Below are 19,235 nucleotides of genomic sequence, written 5' to 3' on the forward strand. Positions count from 1 at the left end.
ACTAGAAGAGACAAGGACACTACATAATGATCAAGGGATTGATCCAAGAAGAAGATATAACAATTGTAAATATTTATGCACCAAACGTAGGAGCACCTCAATACATAAGGCAAATACTAACAGCCATAAAAGGAGAAATCGACAGTAACACAATCATAGTAGGGGACTTTAACACCCCACTTTCACCAATGGACAGATCATCCAAAATGAAAATAAATAAGGAAACACAAGCTTTAAATGATACATTAAACAAGATGGACTTAGTTGATATTTATAGGACATTCCATCCAAAAACAACAGAATACACATTTTTCTCAAGTGCTCATGGAACATTCTCCAGGATAGATCATATCTTGGGTCACAAATCAAGCCTTGGTAAATTTAAGAAAATTGAAATTGTATCAAGTATCTTTTCCGACCACAATGCTATGAGACTAGATATCAATTACAGGAAAAGAGCTGTAAAAAATACAAACACATGGAGGCTAAACAATACACTACTTAATAACGAAGTGATCACTGAAGGAATCAAAGAGGAAATTAAAAAATACCTAGAAACAAATGACAATGGAGACACGACGACCCAAAACCTATGGGATGCAGCAAAAGCAGTTCTAAGAGGGAAGTTTATAGCAATACAATCCCACCTTAAGAAACAGGAAACATCTCGAATAAACAACCTAACCTTGCACCTAAAGCAATTAGAGAAAGAAGAACAAAAACATCCCAAAGTTAGCAGAAGGAAAGAAATCATAAAAATCAGATCAGAAATAAATGAAAAAGAAATGAAGGAAACGATAGCAAAGATCAATAAAACTAAAAGCTGGTTCTTTGAGAAGATAAACAAAATTGATAAACCATTAGCCAGACTCATCAAGAAAAAAAGGGAGAAGACTCAAATCAATAGAATTAGAAATGAAAAAGGAGAAGTAACAACTGACACTGCAGAAATACAAAAGATCATGAGAGATTACTATAAGCAACTCTATGCCAATAAAATGGACAACCTGGAAGAAATGGACAAATTCTTAGAAATGCACAACCTGCCAAGACTGAATCAGGAAGAAATAGAAAATATGAACAGACCAATCACAAGCACTGAAATTGAAACTGTGATAAAAAATCTTCCAACAAACAAAAGTCCAGGACCAGATGGCTTCACAGGCGAATTCTATCAAGCATTTAGAGAAGAGCTAACACCTATCCTTCTCAAACTCTTCCAAAATATAGCAGAGGGAGGAACACTCCCAAACTCATTCTACGAGGCCACCATCACCTTGATACCAAAACCAGACAAGGATGTCACAAAGAAAGAAAACTACAGGCCAATATCACTGATGAACATAGATGCAAAAATCCTCAACAAAATACTAGCAAACAGAATCCAACAGCACATTAAAAGGATCATACACCATGATCAAGTGGGGTTTATCCCAGGAATGCAAGGATTCTTCAATATACGCAAATCAATCAACGTGATACACCATATTAACAAATTGAAGGAGAAAAACCATATGATCATCTCAATAGATGCAGAGAAAGCTTTCGACAAAATTCAACACCCATTCATGATAAAAACCCTGCAGAAAGTAGGCATAGAAGGAACTTTCCTCAACATAATAAAGGCCATATATGACAAACCCACAGCCAGCATCGTCCTCAATGGTGAAAAACTGAAACCATTTCCACTAAGATCAGGAACAAGACAAGGTTGCCCACTCTCACCACTCTTATTCAACATAGTTTTGGAAGTTTTAGCCACAGCAATCAGAGAAGAAAAGGAAATAAAAGGAATCCAAATTGGAAAAGAAGAAGTAAAGCTGTCACTGTTTGCAGATGACATGATACTATACATAGAGAATCCTAAAGATGCTACCAGAAAACTACTAGAGCTAATCAATGAATTTGGTAAAGTTGCAGGATACAAAATTAATGCACAGAAATCTCTGGCATTCCTATATACTAATGATGAAAAATCTGAAAGTGAAATCAAGGAAACACTCCCATTTACCATTGCAACAAAAAGAATAAAATATCTAGGAATAAACCTACCTAAGGAGACAAAAGACCTGTATGCAGAAAATTATAAGACACTTATGAAAGAAATTAAAGATGATACAAATAGATGGAGAGATGTACCATGTTCTTGGATTGGAAGAATCAACATTGTGAAAATGACTCTACTACCCAAAGCAATCTACAGATTCAATGCAATCCCTATCAAAATACCACTGGCATTTTTCACAGAACTAGAACAAAAAATTTCACAATTTGTATGGAAACACAAAAGACCCCGAATAGCCAAAGCAATCTTGAGAACGAAAAATGGAGCTGGAGGAATCAGGCTCCCTGACTTCAGACTATACTACAAAGCTGCAGTAATCAAGACAGTATGGTACTGGCACAGAAACAGAAAGATAGATCAATGGAACAGGATAGAAAGCCCAGAGATAAACCCACGGACATATGGTCACCTTATCTTTGATAAAGGAGGCAGGAATGTACAGTGGAGAAAGGACAGTCTCTTCAATAAGTGGTGTTGGGAAAACTGGACAGGGACATGTAAAAGTATGAGATTCGATCACTCCCTAACACCATACACAAAAATAAGCTCAAAATGGATTAAAGACCTAAATGTAAGGCCAGACACTATCAAACTCTTAGAGGACAACATAGGCAGAACACTCTATGACATAAATCACAGCAAGATCCTTTTTGACCCACCTCCTAGAGAAATGGAAATAAAGACAAAAATAAACACATGGGACCTAATGAAACTTAAAAGCTTTTGCACAGCAAAGGAAACCATAAACAAGACCAAAAGACAACCCTCAGAATGGGAGAAAATATTTGCAAATGAAGCAACTGACAAAGGATTAATCTCCAAAATTTATAAGCAGCTCATGCAGCTCAATAACAAAAAAACAAACAACCCAATCCAAAAATGGGCAGAAGACCTAAATAGACATTTCTCCACAGAAGATATACAGACTGCCAACAAACACATGAAAGGATGCTCAACATCTTTACTAATTAGAGAAATGCAAATCAAAACTACAATGAGATATCATCTCACACCAGTCAGAATGGCCATCATCAAAAATCTAGAAACAATAAATGCTGGAGAGGGTGTGGAAAAAAGGGAACACTCTTGCACTGCTGGTGGGAATGTGAATTGGTACAGCCACTATGGAGAACGGTATGGAGGTTCCTTAAAAAACTACAAATAGAACTACCATATGACCCTGCAATCCCACTACTGGGCATATACCCTGAGAAAACCATAATTCAAAAAGAGACATGTACCAAAATGTTCATAGCAGCCCTATTTACAATAGCCCGGAGATGGAAACAACCTAAGTGTCCATCATCGGATGAATGGGTAAAGAAGATGTGGCACATACATACAATGGAATATTACTCAGCCATAAAAAGAAATGAAATTGAACTATTTGTAATGAGGTGGATGGACCTAGAGTCTGTCATACAGAGTGAAGTAAGTCAGAAAGAGAAAGACAAATACTGTATGCTGACACATATATATGGAATTTAAGAAAAAAAAAAGGTCATGAAGAACATAGGGGTAAGACAGGAATAAAGACACAGACCTACTAGAGAATGGACTTGAGGATATGGGGAGGGGGAAGGGTAAGCTGTGACAAAGTGAAAGAGCGGCATGGACATATATACACTACCAAACGTAAGGTAGATAGCTAGTGGGAAGCAGCCGCATAGCACAGGGAGATCAGCTCGGTGCTTTGTGACCGCCTGGAGGGGTGGGATAGGGAGGGTGGGAGGGAGACGCAAAAGGGAGGGGATATGGGAACATATGTATACATATAACTGATTAAATTTGTGATAAAGCAAAAAATAAAAATAAAAATAAAAATTAAAAAAAAAAAAAAAAAAAAAAAAAAGAAAATGGGACTTAAAAAAAAAAAAAAAAAAATCTTCCAACAAACAAAAGTCCAGGACCAGATGGCTTCACAGGCGAATTCTATCAAGCATTTAGAGAAGAGCTAACACCTATCCTTCTCAAACTCTTCCAAAATATAGCAGAGGGAGGAACACTCCCAAACTCATTCTACGAGGCCACCATCACCTTGATACCAAAACCAGACAAGGATGTCACAAAGAAAGAAAACTACAGGCCAATATCACTGATGAACATAGATGCAAAAATCCTCAACAAAATACTAGCAAACAGAATCCAACAGCACATTAAAAGGATCATACACCATGATCAAGTGGGGTTTATTCCAGGAATGCAAGGATTCTTCAATATACGCAAATCAATCAACGTGATACACCATATTAACAAATTGAAGGAGAAAAACCATATGATCATCTCAATAGATGCAGAGAAAGCTTTCGACAAAATTCAACACCCATTTATGATAAAAACCCTGCAGAAAGTAGGCATAGAGGGAACTTTCCTCAACATAATAAAGGCCATATATGACAAACCCACAGCCAGCATCGTCCTCAATGGTGAAAAACTGAAACCATTTCCACTAAGATCAGGAACAAGACAAGGTTGCCCACTCTCACCACTCTTATTCAACATAGTTTTGGAAGTTTTAGCCACAGCAATCAGAGAAGAAAAGGAAATAAAAGGAATCCAAATCGGAAAAGAAGAAGTAAAGCTGTCACTGTTTGCAGATGACATGATACTATACATAGAGAATCCTAAAGATGCTACCAGAAAACTACTAGAGCTAATCAATGAATTTGGTAAAGTAGCAGGATACAAAATTAATGCACAGAAATCTCTGGCATTCCTATATACTAATGATGAAAAATCTGAAAGTGAAATCAAGGAAACACTCCCATTTACCATTGCAACAAAAAGAATAAAATATCTAGGAATAAACCTACCTAAGGAGACAAAGACCTGTATGCAGAAAATTATAAGACACTGATGAAAGAAATTAAAGATGATACAAATAGATGGAGAGATGTACCATGTTCTTGGATTGGAAGAATCAACATTGTGAAAATGACTCTACTACCCAAAGCAATCTACAGATTCAATGCAATCCCTATCAAACTACCACTGGCATTTTTCACAGAACTAGAGCAAAAAATTTCACAATTTGTATGGAAACACAAAAGACCCCGAATAGCCAAAGCAATCTTGAGAACGAAAAATGGAGCTGGAGGAATCAGGCTCCCTGACTTCAGACTATACTACAAAGCTACAGTAATCAAGACAGTATGGTACTGGCACAAAAACAGAAAGATAGATCAATGGAACAGGATAGAAAGCCCAGAGATAAACCCACGGACATATGGTCACCTTATCTTTGATAAAGGAGGCAGGAATGTACAGTGGAGAAAGGACAGTCTCTTCAATAAGTGGTGCTGGGAAAACTGGATAGGGACATGTAAAAGTATGAGATTAGATCACTCCCTAACACCATACACAAAAATAAGCTCAAAATGGATTAAAGACCTAAATGTAAGGCCAGACACTATCAAACTCTTAGAGGAAAACATAGGCAGAACACTCTATGACATAAATCACAGCAAGATCCTTTTTGACCCACCTCCTAGAGAAATGGAAATAAAGACAAAAATAAACACATGGGACCTAATGAAACTTAAAAGCTTTTGCACAGCAAAGGAAACCATAAACAAGACCAAAAGCCAACCCTCAGAATGGGAGAAAATATTTGCAAATGAAGCAACTGACAAAGGATTAATCTCCAAAATTTATAAGCAGCTCATGCAGCTCAATAACAAAAAAACAAACAACACAATCCAAAAATGGGCAGAAGACCTAAATAGACATTTATCCACAGAAGATATACAGACTGCCAACAAACACATGAAAGGATGCTCAACATCTTTACTCATTAGAGAAATGCAAATCAAAACTACAATGAGATATCATCTCACACCAGTCAGAATGGCCATCATCAAAAAATCTAGAAACAATAAATGCTGGAGAGGGTGTGGAAAAAAGGGAACACTCTTGCACTGCTGGTGGGAATGTGAATTGGTACAGCCACTATGGAGAACGGTATGGAGCTTCCTTAAAAAACTACAAATAGAACTACCATATGACCCAGCAATCCCACTACTGGGCATATACCCTGAGAAAACCTTAATTCAAAAAGAGACATGCACCAAAATGTTCATAGCAGCCCTATTTACAATAGCCCGGAGATGGAAACGACCTAAGTGTCCATCATCGGATGAATGGGTAAAGAAGATGTGGCACATATATACAATGGAATATTACTTAGCCATAAAAAGAAATGAAATTGAACTATTTGTAATGAGGTGGATGGACCTAGAGTCTGTCATACAGAGTGAAGTAAGTCAGAAAGAGAAAGACAAATACTGTATGCTGACACATATATATGGAATTTAAGAAAAAAAAATGTCATGAAGAACACAGGGGTAAGACAGGAATAAAGACACAGACCTACTAGAGAATGGACTTGAGGATATGGGGAGGGGGAAGGGTAAGCTGTGACAAAGTGAAAGAGCGGCATGGACATATATACACTACCAAACGTAAGGTAGATAGCTAGTGGGAAGCAGCCGCATAGCACAGGGAGATCAGCTTGGTGCTTTGTGACCACCTAGAGGGGTGTGATAGGGAGGGTGGGAGGGAGATGCAAAAGGGAGGGGATATGGGAACATATGTATATGTATAACTGATTAAATCTGTTATAAAGCAAAAAAAAAATGTTATGCTGTTGAATTTAAAAAAAAAAAAAGAAAGAAACCTTATTGCTGTCATCCACCAACATCCTCATCACTCCCCTCCTTCTCTAAGGACTCACTAATTCATCACTATTCCTATCATATTCTTAGTGATGGCAACATTCACTCAGATAATCCACCCAAAACTCTTGTCTCTCAGTCATTTGACTTCCTGAACTAAAACAATTTTTTCTTCCATTTTTTCTTCATCACTGTCAAAACCTCCCATGGTCATCACTAGTAATTACACCATTTCCAAAAATACAGACTTTAAAAATCCCACATTCTAAATATCCAACTTCTATCTCTGCAGTTTACTCTAGTACCTCGATTCCAACTATCCTTACATTTCATGGGACTTCCCACGCACTAATCGTCCCAGTTTTTCACTGTCTATGTCGCAACTAAGATGTGCTGCGAGTATAAAACACACATCAGATTCCAAAATTTAGTACTTTAAAAAGAATGTAAAAAAAAAAAGAATAAAATATCTCATTAACAAACTATTTTTTAATATACATTTATTTATTTTTAATTTTGGCTGTGTTGGGTCTTCGTTGCTGTGCGTGGGCTTTCTCTAGTTGCGGCAAGCGAGGGCTACTCTTCAATGCGGTGCTCAGGCTTCTCACTGCAGTGGCTTCTCTTGTTGCAGAGCACGGGCTCTAGGTGTGCGGGCTTCAGTAGTTTTGGCATGCGGGCTCAGTAGTTGTGGCTCGCAGGCTCTAGAGCGCAAGCTCAGTAGTTGTGGCATGCAGGCTCAGGAGTTGTGGCTCGCAGGCTCTAGAGCACAAGCTCAGTAGTTGTGGTACACGGGCTTAGTTGCTCCACGGCATGTGGGATCTTCCCGGACCGGGGCTCGAACCCGTGTCCCCTGCATTGGCAGGCGGATTCTTAACCACTGTGCCACCAGGGAAGTCCCTAACAAACTATTTATGTTGATTACTTATTGAAATAATTATATTTTGGATGCACTGGGTTAAATAAAATGTTATTAAAATTAATTTCAACCTATTTCTTCATACTTTTTAAATGTGGTTATTAGAAAAATTTTAAATTAGATATGTGTCTCACATTATATTTCCATGAGACAGTGCTAATGTATTCTGTGATGAGTCCTAAACATGGATCTCTAACTCTGACTCCTCCCTAAATTCCAGAAAGACCATCTGGCCTATCTATTTCATTGTCTAATATAATGCAGACTTAACACACATCCACAGCAGTACTCTTGGTATCCTCCTGTCCATGTGCTACCATCCACTGACATAGTTAGGAAAACAATTTAAACTAGGAGTCATCCTTAACATTCCTCTTTCCCTCACATCCAATCCACCAGTAAGTCCTCTTCAGCTCTGCCTCAAAAATATCCAACCTCTCCCCTCAATTCCTCACCCCGCCACTTAAAGTACAGGCAATTCTCATTTCCTGCTTAGACTAGTACAATCCCCTCCCTGCTGGTAATTCTGCTCTTGCCTTCCCTTCAATATGTTTTCCACTCAGTAGCCTGAATGATTCTTTCAAAAAGTAAATCAAGGGACTTCCCTGGTGGCGCAGTGGTTAAGAATCCGCCTGCCAATGCAGGGGGCACGGGTTCGAGCCCTGGTCCGGGAAGATCCCACATGCCGCGGAGCAACTAAGCCCGTGCGCCACAACTACTGAGCCCACGTGCCACAACTACCGAAGCCCACACGCTCTAGGGCCTGTGCTCCCCAACAAGAGAAGCTACCGCAATGAGAAGCACGCACACCACAATGAAGAGTAGCCCCCACAACTAGAGAGAAAGCCCCCGTGCAACAATTAAGACCTAACACAGCCAAAAATAAAAATAAATAAATTAAATAAATTTTAAAGAAAAAGTAAATCAAGTACTCTAATGATAACCCCATCACACCTGGAATAAAATCCAACCATTTTTCAAAGCCTCCAAGGCCCTACACGATCTGGCCCCTGACAATCTCTCTGACCTCTCTCCTCCTAGTCTCCCTCTCAGTAACAACCCTCTAGACATTACCCTTACAAAGATTTTTCCAGTCTCAGAGCCTTTGCACTTGCCTTTTCCTTATATCTTCACATAGAAGATGCCCTATCTACCCTCTAGGTCTCAAATCAAATGTCACCTCCAGAGTATCACTTCCTACTTCCCAAGCTAAAGAAGTCCCCCTTCCCGATCCCAATTTTCTTTATCCTGTCACCCTATTTTATTTTCTAAATTTTCTACTTCCAATGTGAAAGTCTTTTTTTGGGGGGGGGGAGGAGTTAATTATCTGTCCCCTCCTCTCTGTAATGAAAACTTCCTAAAGGTAGGAACTTGGCCTCACTCACTATTCTATCTGTGGTACCTAGGATAGTACCTGACAGTTAGTAGGTACTCAAAGGATTTTGATCAAATGAAGAATGAATGAATGAATATAGTAATTTTTCATCTGAACTATAAGACCTGACAAATGAGTAATATTCAGACCAAGAGGAACAAGTTTTCTAGTCAGAGAACATTTGCAAAGGCAGAAAAAACCAAAATTTCAAAAACGGAAAGGCCAATATGACTGGTAAGACGAGGGTAATGGGATGAATGCAGTAAGACTAGAAAGACAGGAGCTATACTATATATGGCCTAATAGGCCTCACTGTGAAACTGCATATTTATGAGGAATCACTGACTAACTTTTAAGCAGGGAAGTGACATGATCAGATTTCCATTTTGAAAGTGACACTCAAGTGGCACAGTGTGGATAATAGGGAGGTGATCAGAGGGGGATGTGTGGTGATGTAAAGAAGACAGAAGCTACAGCAGTTTTCTAAGCTTTACACTAGGAGATGGAATAGACAAATTTAAGAAGAAGATTCAACAGGACCTGGTACAGATGAATCAGTAGTGGTAGCTGGGGAAGGAGGTGCCAGGAAAGAATAATGGAGGAGCCAAGAACGATGCCCGGCTTTCGAGTGCATGAGTCAATGGAAAGTAAGGAGTAGGAGAGACTGGGGACAGGTGATGAGTTCAGTTCCTACAAGTCTGAGGTACCTGTGACTCAAACAAGCAGATACATGGATGGAAACTGCAGTGGAAGAGAGATCATTCAGATGGGAATAACTAAAACAGCTAAGGTGGTAGGTGTAGAAAGGAGCTCATACAAAGTCACTGTAATATTTCAAGGTAAAAGAGAACAAAGGGCCAGACAGTAACAGGAAAAAGTAGAAAAGAATGCCATCACAGAAGCCAAAGAATTAGGTTTAAAAAAAAAAAAGGGTATGATCAATTGTGTGAAGTGACGCTGAGAAAACAAGCAAGAAAAGAACTAAACACTGATCAAGAGGCTTGAGATGTTTCGATTCTGACTGCACAAAATCAGTAAAGAGAGAAGAAATAAAGATATGAGAAGTGTAAGGTTTCTAAAAAGGCAAGCAAGGATGGGACCCAGAGCAAAGATAAGGACTGACCTTAGCTAGGAGGAAGGACACCTCTCCTCCATTACAAGAAAGAAGCAGAATAGAACGAATGAGGACACCAGTAGGCTTGGAAATGTAGTGGTAAGAAAGTACATGTCGTATACAACGAGGTCTAGTTTCTCTATGAAATAAAAGATGAGAAAGGAAAGAGATTTTAAAAGGGAAGAGAAAATTTAAAACAGTATATGGTGTAAAATGACGTGGAAGGACTTCCCTGGTGGCGCAGTGGTTAAGAATCTGCCTGCCAGGGCTTCCCTGGTGGTGCAGTGGTTGAGAACCTGCCTGCCAATGCAGGGGACATGGGTTCGAGCCCTGGTCTGGGAAGATCCCACATGCCGCAGAGCAACTGGGCCCATGAGCCACAGCTACTGAGCCTGTGCGTCTGGAGCCTGTGCTCGGCAACAAGAGAGGCCGCGATAGTGAGAGGCCCGTGCACCACGATGAAGAGTGGCCCCCGCTCGCTGCAACTAGTGAAAGCCCTCGCACAGAAATGAAGACCCAATACAGCCAAAAATAAATAAATAAATTTATTTAAAAAAAAAAAAAAAAGAATCTGCCTGCCAATGAGGGGGACATGGGTTCAAGCCCTGGTCCGGGAAGATCCCACATGCCGCAGAGCAACTAAGCCTGTGCACCACAACTACTGAGCCTGCGCTCTAGAGCCTTCAAGCCACAACTACTGAGCCCACGTGCCACAACTACTGAAGCCTGTGCACCTAGAGCCTGTGTTCCACAACAAGAGAAGCCACCACAACGAGAAGCCCCTGCACCCCAAAGAAGAGTAGCCACTGCTCTCCACAACTAGAGAAAAGCCAGCGCACAGCAACGAAAACCCAATGCAGCCAAAAAATAAATTAATTAATTTAATTAAATTAAATGACTTGGAAAAAGATAGTGGGATTGCTGGGCTATACTGAGGGCTCACTTCTGAGTGGTAACCATGATTTTTAAATGGCACTAATCAATCCTTTCCACTACACTGCCTTCTTTTTTTTTTTTTGCGGTACGCGGGCCTCTCACTGTTGTGGCCTCTCCCGTTGCAAAGCACAGGCTCTGGACGCGCAGGCTCAGCGGCCATGGCTCATGGGCCCAGCCTCTCCGCGCATGTGGGATCCTCCCAGACCAGGGCACGAACCCGCGTCCCCTGCATCAGCAGGCGGACTCTCAACCACTGCGCCACCAGGGAAGCCCTACACTGCCTTCTTAAAGTGTTTGTTACTACAAGTCTTAGGTTGCCAATATTTGAACTAAGAAGTATCTTTCTCCATATGCTGCATTACATACCTTTCTGGTGTTTAAGTAGAGGGCATTAATTCCCCATGGCCCAAATAAAAAGGGTTCTCACAAAGTACCACACTTGCCTTTCAAGAAAATAGAAAATAAAATTTACCAAACCCAATTTTATCACAGCATGTAGAAATTACTAACAGTGGGGCTTCCCTGGTGGCGCAGTGGTTGAGAGTCCGCCTGCCGATGCAGGGGACGCGGGTTCGTGCCCCGATCCCGGAAGATCCCACATGCCGCGGAGCGGCTGGGCCCGCGAGCCATGGCCGCGGAGCCTGTGTGTCCGGAGCCTGTGCTCCGCAACGGGAGAGGCCACGGCAGTGAGAGGCCCACGTACAGCAAAAAAAAAAAAAAAGAAATTACTAACAGTAATTAAACATAAAGTCAGGAAACAAACTAAAGGTAAATTAAAGTTTTTCAGTAATACACTTTTTCATTAACGTTAGTATTTTTGTTTCCTTTAAGTTTCAAGGAGATAAATAATAAAATTTTGCTCCAATCAAAAGCAGTTGAGAATATCCAACTGCACATCTTATGTACTATGCCTCACTGAAGCTCTAAATAAGAATATAATTCACATCTGACTTAATAATTAGATAATCTCACAGAAGTGTTAGAATTTTTTAATTTTAAAATATACTATAACTGAAATACTTTCTGCCTTATTATCAGCAATATGAGTTTACCAATTGTACAACATAAAGTTTAGATATATTCGTTAAAAGCTGTATATGTGAGTGATATTACAAGGGACTTGTCCTGTCTAAGCTATGTATATGTCTAAAAAGTTTAAAATTCGTGCAATTACCATATTTGATATTACTTTGGTAATCAGGGGGAAAATTAACTTCACATATAAAGTGGAAAATTAGGCTCCAAGCTTTAATTCACACTGAAGTTCTGAGTGTATGTTCATGCCTGGAATTCCTTCTTAACACTGCAGTACAATGGTAGAAATTCAAAATTCTCTACATACAAAATTAGGTAATTATGTATTTCACAACAAAACACCACTATGAAGGACTCCTAGGTGTATATATGGAAAAGAACTGAAAACAGGCACACAAATACTGTACATGAATATTCATAGCAGTACTATTCACAACAGCCAAAAGGTAGAAACAACCCAAATGTCCATCAAAGGATGAATGAATAAACAAAATGTGGTATAATATACATACACTAGAATATTACTAAGCCATAAAAAGGAATATAGTACTAATACATGCTACCAAGTGAATGAACCTTGAAAACATTACGCTTTATATAAGTGAAAGAGACACAAAAGGCCATGTATTGTATAATTCCATTCATATGAAATATATAGAATAGGTAAATTCACAGAAACAAGGCAAACTGATGGATGCCAGGTGCCGGCGGGGTGGGATGGGGACAAACTACTTAACAGGTATGGGCTTTCCCGAGGAGTGATGAAAATGTTTTAGAATACATCGAGGCGGTGGTTGCAGAACACTGTGAATGCACTAAATACCACTGAACTGTATGCTTTAAAATGGTTGGTTTTACATTATATGACTTACAGCTCAATTTTTTAAATTCTATTATGAAGCAGATAATATAGCTATGTTCTAATCAACCTATGGCAGGAATTACTAACAAAATTGTAAACTTAAAATACGTTAACTATTTTAAAGCTTTCTACTCCTTATTGTCATAAATAAATCATAATAACATTCATTATCTTTTCCCCCACATATAGAAATTGTGCAATGGATTTAAATAAGCCTTTTATCTTTTAGAGATACGTACTAAAATATTTACGGATGAAATAATACATCAAAGATGGACTTTACAATAATGACAGACAGACAGGAGAGGATTACAGATGAAAGGAGACTGGCCATGAGTTGGTAATTGTTAAAGCTGGATGTTGAACACGTCGGGGTTCATTATGCCGTTCTCTCCACATCTGGGTATATGAGTTTTTAATTACTGTGCTAAAAATTAGTAAAATAAGACTTTAAATGGTTTCCTTATACTTTAAGCTATACCTGAGATGGTACTGCCAATATTCTTTAGTTGATATAAATCACAATTCCACAAACATTTGCTGAACTTGCTAAGCACAGATGCGTATCAAAATTAGAATCTATTTGATAACAAATAAACATTATCTTCCTTAGGATGTTTTGTTTTGCTTCCAGGTTTTTTTCACAAATACTAGTTCACTACCAACTATTTCTCAGAAAATTTCATTTTGTAAATGAAGAAAATTAGTAAATTAGTTAGTTAAGTGTACCTATTTGGGTTGACACAGAGTGGTAATACTAAAAAACTTCAAGTCTCCTTTCTATGGAATTAATGTTTACAGTTAAAATCATCAGGTTAGCTATCTCCTTTAAAAACAAAATCCAGTAATTGCCATTTTCCAAAATCAAATAATTGCCATTTTCTCAATACCATACTTTTTTTAAAAATCCCGTATTTTTTAGGATGGTGTCTTATTAAATAAATATTAAGGTCTAAAAAGTTTGTAGCCCCAGGGTTTGACTATTATTCTTCAAAAGTCAAACCATAACTTCAGTGAAAATTACAATCAACACAAAAAGACATTAGAAAAAATATATAGCTCCCCCCAAATTCAAACGTTTAAATGCTCCAAAATTAGCTTTCAACTGTCACTTTTACCTTACTTTTCTTACCAACACTATTTTCATGGAATTACATCTACACAATCTCCTCTAATGTCTGACTCAAACTCTTGTCCCAATATTAGCACTCTTCTTCTCTAGCTAATACATTCTTGCCTATTAACTCACAAATTTCTAATTCCTAGGACATAATTTAACTGAAGATACAGTTATTCTAAATGGCCACAGAGGGACTTCCCTGGCTGTCCAGTGGTTAAGACTCCGAGCTTCCAGTGCAGGGGGGATCCCTGGTCAGGGAACTAAGATTCCCACATGCCTCGCAGCACGGCCAATAAATAAATAAATGGTCATAGATCAGAATCAAAATTGCCCAAATACCTCTTTTCTACCTCAAGGAGTATTAGCATTGGGCTTCCCTGGTGGTGCAGTGGTTGAGAGTCCGCCTGCCGATGCAGGGAACGCGGGTTCGTGCCCCGGTCCGGGAGGATCCCACATGCCGCGGAGCGGCTGGACCCGTGAGCCGTGTCCGCTGAGCCTGCGCATCCGGAGCCTGTGCTCCGCAACGGGAGAGGCCACAACAGTGAGAGGCCCGTGTACCGCAAAAAAAAAAAAAAAAAAAAAAAAAGGAGTATTAGCATTCTTCAGCTATCAGAACCAACTGGAGAAAGCAGAAGCACATAAGAGTAATTAGAAAAGTGTTCTTATCCTAAGGGATTCTTTCAATCATTTTCTTAAAAAAAAACCCTCTTCTAAAGATACAAACATACTAAAACTGAGGATCTAAACACACCAGAACTAGATCACAGTACCACACGTAAAGTTCTTATTATATTATAGTTACAAAAGGAAAAAAAGAGAGATGAATGGACTTTCATTAAGACCTAATATGCAAGGTCAGATTCTGCCTGCTTGACAGCAGCATTAATGTTTAATTAATGTTATGCCATGATATAGGTCAATCTAACAATTAACTGAGGATTTTCCATAAAATTATCTAAAATCCCATTTTATTTTGTTTATTGAGATATGATTGACATATAATACCATATTAGTTTCAGGCGTACAATATAATAATTCACTATTTGTATATACAGCAAAATGGTCACCACAATAAGTCCAGTTAACATTAAACACCACACAAATTAAAAAAAATTTTTTTCTTTTTCTTTCTTGTGGTGAGAACTTTTTAGATCTACTCTAGTAGCAATTATACAATACAGTATTATTAACTAGAGTTACCATGTTGTACATTACTAAAACCCTGTTTAATTCATTTAGATTTCCAACCTATACCTCTAATTTTGCTAGCCAGTGTTTTACTCAAACTTCCAAGTGCAAGTAAGATTGCTACCATTTCCAATCTGTCCTAATCTCCGCAAGCACTTTGACATCTTTACCTGAACATAGTTTGTGTGGAAATCAGAACTACCCAAAATATTTCAAGACATTTTTTGTTTTGCTAACTTCTACTAATTCTTCTACAAATTTCCTTATCACAATTGCAAAGCTGATTCAGAACAGAAAAAAAAAAAAAAAGGCAAAGATGCACAAGAGAAGAAGAGGATCCACTGAGCTCAGTGAAAAACTAGCCTATGATTCCTGTAATTCAATACTTCAAGTGCCAAAGCTACCATCTTTTGTGATCGGGCAAGTCCCCAAATTACAAACATACCTGTTCTTATATTACAACTTGGAACTCACAGGAAACAATAGTAAAATAGTTGTTAGGTTCCCAGGCATGATCCACAAGAGTCTATTCCATGACATTTCTGAACTAGTCTGAGTTCTAGACTCATTCGCATCTGGAGACAGGTGATATGGAAAGAGCATAGCCTATGGAGGCTGTCAAGAGTTAGGGAGAAATCCTGACTGCCAATCCCTAACTGTAGGATCAAACAAAAATTCATTTAACTTTTCCGAGTCCCAATTTCCTCATCTGGAAGAGAATACTGCCTATCACAGAGAGTTTTTGTAAGGATTAAAGGTAATACAATTCAACCAGCACAGACTGTGAAAGAGTAGGTACTCAATAAGTAGAAGCAAGTTACTCTTCCCTTTTCTATTACCCTCTTCATACATTCTTTTTATCCACTTAGGATACAGAATCAGAAAATCTGGGTTTGATTCTAGGCACCATCTCATACAAGATATGGGACTTTAGGCTAGGTATTCAATGTCTCTGAACCTCACATTGCTCATTTGTTTAAAAAAAAAAAGGAAGAAAGAAAGAAAAAAGATCATAATTATTGTAATAATTAAGTGACATTAGTTTATAAACGGGAATATAAACTGTACAGTACCAAAAATGTCAGCTCTTACCTACTCTAAAGTGCTCCCCCTCAAAAAATTATCTGCCTTCCAAGATCACATGGGTATAACGAGCAAATGAATATAAACTGATGTCATGAGTGGAGGAAATCAAGCTAAATTAAGTAGCTCACTGATGACATCCCCTTCATCTTCCCAGACTTTAGGATATACTTGTTAACCCAAACAAGCCCCTGTTGGCGAAATTCCGGGGAAAAAATTAAATTAAAAAGTTAAGCTATAAGGAAGACTTTTCTGTCCTTACCCAACCTATGCTGAGAAACCTTTCGTAAGCAGTTTCTACTCCTTTTCACTTAGACCTCCTTCCTATTCCTCAAAATAATCCCCATAACAAAGGCGGTATGGACCCTAAAGTAGAGCAAAGAGAACTGGCCAGATAAACAAACAACTCTTCAAGTTGAAGAGTGACTGTCCTTGACACAATCCACCAGAAAATTCAAACTAAAGGTGGGAAAAGGCAAAGATTTTTCTTTATGTCTATACAAATGTTTATATAAAGCACACTCTCTATTTTGAATATTATTTTCCTGTAAGAATTTCAAAAACCCTGTCCTTTTTAAGATAGTGGACTCTTCTGAGAAGTTTTGCTATTAATAAAACAATTTAATAATTAAAGTCAACAAGACCAAAAGAGCTAATAAAGTGCTCAAGGACTCAATTGCACTACAGCCAAAAGAACTTGCCAGCTAAACACCTTACCTGAACTGTACTTCCAAACTGTAGGAAAACAACAAAATGAAAAGTAAATTCTCAGGATAAAAATCACTCAGGCAATAATTTAACTCACCTTGGGTATAAAAAAATTCTCAAAACACAAGTGACCATATACCTTCCCCAAGAGAAGGTATGTTTACATAGGGTGTTAGCCCTTATCCAATCGGTCACAGAAGGGATACAGAGAGATTTCAAAAGACGCCTAAATGGATATTTCTAGTACTATTTGTTCCCTCTTCACAGTACCACAGCACATCACGAAATCAGCTACCACCACATCAACTTCCACCAACTGCTCATCATCTTCTGAGCCTGTCAGAGCGTGACCCTGTCTCAGCCTCCTGGGAAGGGAGCTAGTGGCCAGCTTCATGCAGCCCAAAGTTTAAAAGCTATTACAGTGCTGTGTATGAATTTCATTCTTTTTCCCCCCCAGTATTTCTAAATATCTCACTGGTGTCAAGTTTAGGACCACCAAAAAAACTTGGGGCCAGTGACAGTGGATCTTGGCATCATGGTACTAACATGCTTAAAAGACTACGTGAGAAACAACATGATTTATTTAATTAGGGATATAATGAAATTTTAAAGTGCTTCAAAATTACGATGGCAAGAGGGGAAAAGAAAAGGGTCAGGGGGAAAAAAAACTTACAGCACACAACTACCTGAAAAAGAAATAGCCAACAGACAGGTTAAAACACGTTTGCATTGGCCAACACGTAGCAGTTACCACACTATGTATGTCAGATTTCCCAACATGCAAAACGAAAAGAAGCCACCCCTTTATGAAGTGCCTATCTGCTGACTTCTACAAAGAAATGACTTTTCTAGAAAGGGGGCAATATAACTTCCTGTGCTCTCGCTCTGACTTTCAAAATCTTTAAAACCTTCAGCAAACTGAGATTCACTTCAATTTTAAGGTTCTTCATGTGAAGTTGAATAAAACGTGTTTATTTTTAATATCGACAAACTACAGAAAACTTTTCTGCTTGAAAACTATATCCACATTTCTACTAGATTTTAGATTTTTTTAAAAGCTAAATATAAAGTTTGCAAAAACAAGTAATACAGTAGATGTGGCAGGGGTTCAACAAGTTTATCAGCGGAATTCCTAAAGTAAAAGCTTGAAAAAATTTATGAGATGAACTCCTAGTAGTGCTACTGAAGATACAATGTTACTGATATGGAAATTGAGAAACATTCAAAATATTCTGAAAACAGTATCTCCTTCTAAAAATAGAGGAAAAGCATCTGCCAACACAGAAACCACTGGTTCTTAAAAATGATAATCACGTGGGATGCATTTCTATAAATACTTTAGTTCTGAACTGCAATAACCCCAGCCTCTGAAAGCACGTTTTGGTCATGCCTTACCACTAACAAGCGAATTTTTGGTGCCATTACATTGATATAAAGGACTCTGCTACTTTTATTTGCTTCTACTGCAAACTGTTAGTTTACGCAGTTAAAGATCTACAAACCAAACTACCACACAACATAATTCACTTTCAATCAATAAAATAAAAGCAAACAACCAACCATCTGCCATAGATAAGGTCCCAAGAATTTTCTAAAAAATTTAGAATGACGTATTTGACGTTCTGGTTCTAGTTCGGGGATTCATTCTCTACATGTACTGTAAAGAGAGAAACCTCAGGAAAAAAGCAACCGGCGATTACACCATTCTATTTTAAGTTAAGTTACTTAAGAAGCCAGCAGTTCAAGAACTTTTGGGGAACAGAGAGTATTGAAGCCATTTTTCCAAGCAGTTAAGGATAATTTGTGCTTTACACTAACGACCGCCCTAACAACCTCTAGAATACATTACGGTGGGGGCGGAAGTGAAAATGATGAGACGAGGGGAGAAAACCCGACTTGAAAACGGATAGGCAGGCAGATTTACAAACCTTCAATTAACGGAATTCGGAGATTTAACTTATCTTCTACGCCCTCTCTCGCTCCCCACCCGCTTCCTCCTCTCCTCGGGGGAGGTCTGTGTGATGTGACTCACGACAAATTTTAAAAATAAATAAATAAATAAAAGACACACCCTCTGGGCTGAACTGACATACTCTCGCCCCCACCCACCCTCCCCCGACGCACCCCCCGCTTCTCCTCTCGTTCCTGCCGCTCCTCCCC

The 19,235-nt window shown here is 38.6% G+C and overlaps 1 protein-coding gene across 32 annotated transcripts in view; it reads right to left on the reverse strand.

The window, feature by feature from the left end:
• Positions 1-19,235, reverse strand: part of ABI1 (abl interactor 1) — a gene marked incomplete at its 5' end in the record, with an annotated part of 109,450 nt that overhangs the window by 89,666 nt on the left and 549 nt on the right. The window lies entirely within an intron of this gene.

This window comes from Hyperoodon ampullatus (genome assembly GCF_949752795.1).
Source record: "Hyperoodon ampullatus genome assembly, chromosome: 3".
NCBI classification, from domain to species: domain Eukaryota; kingdom Metazoa; phylum Chordata; class Mammalia; order Artiodactyla; family Ziphiidae; genus Hyperoodon; species Hyperoodon ampullatus.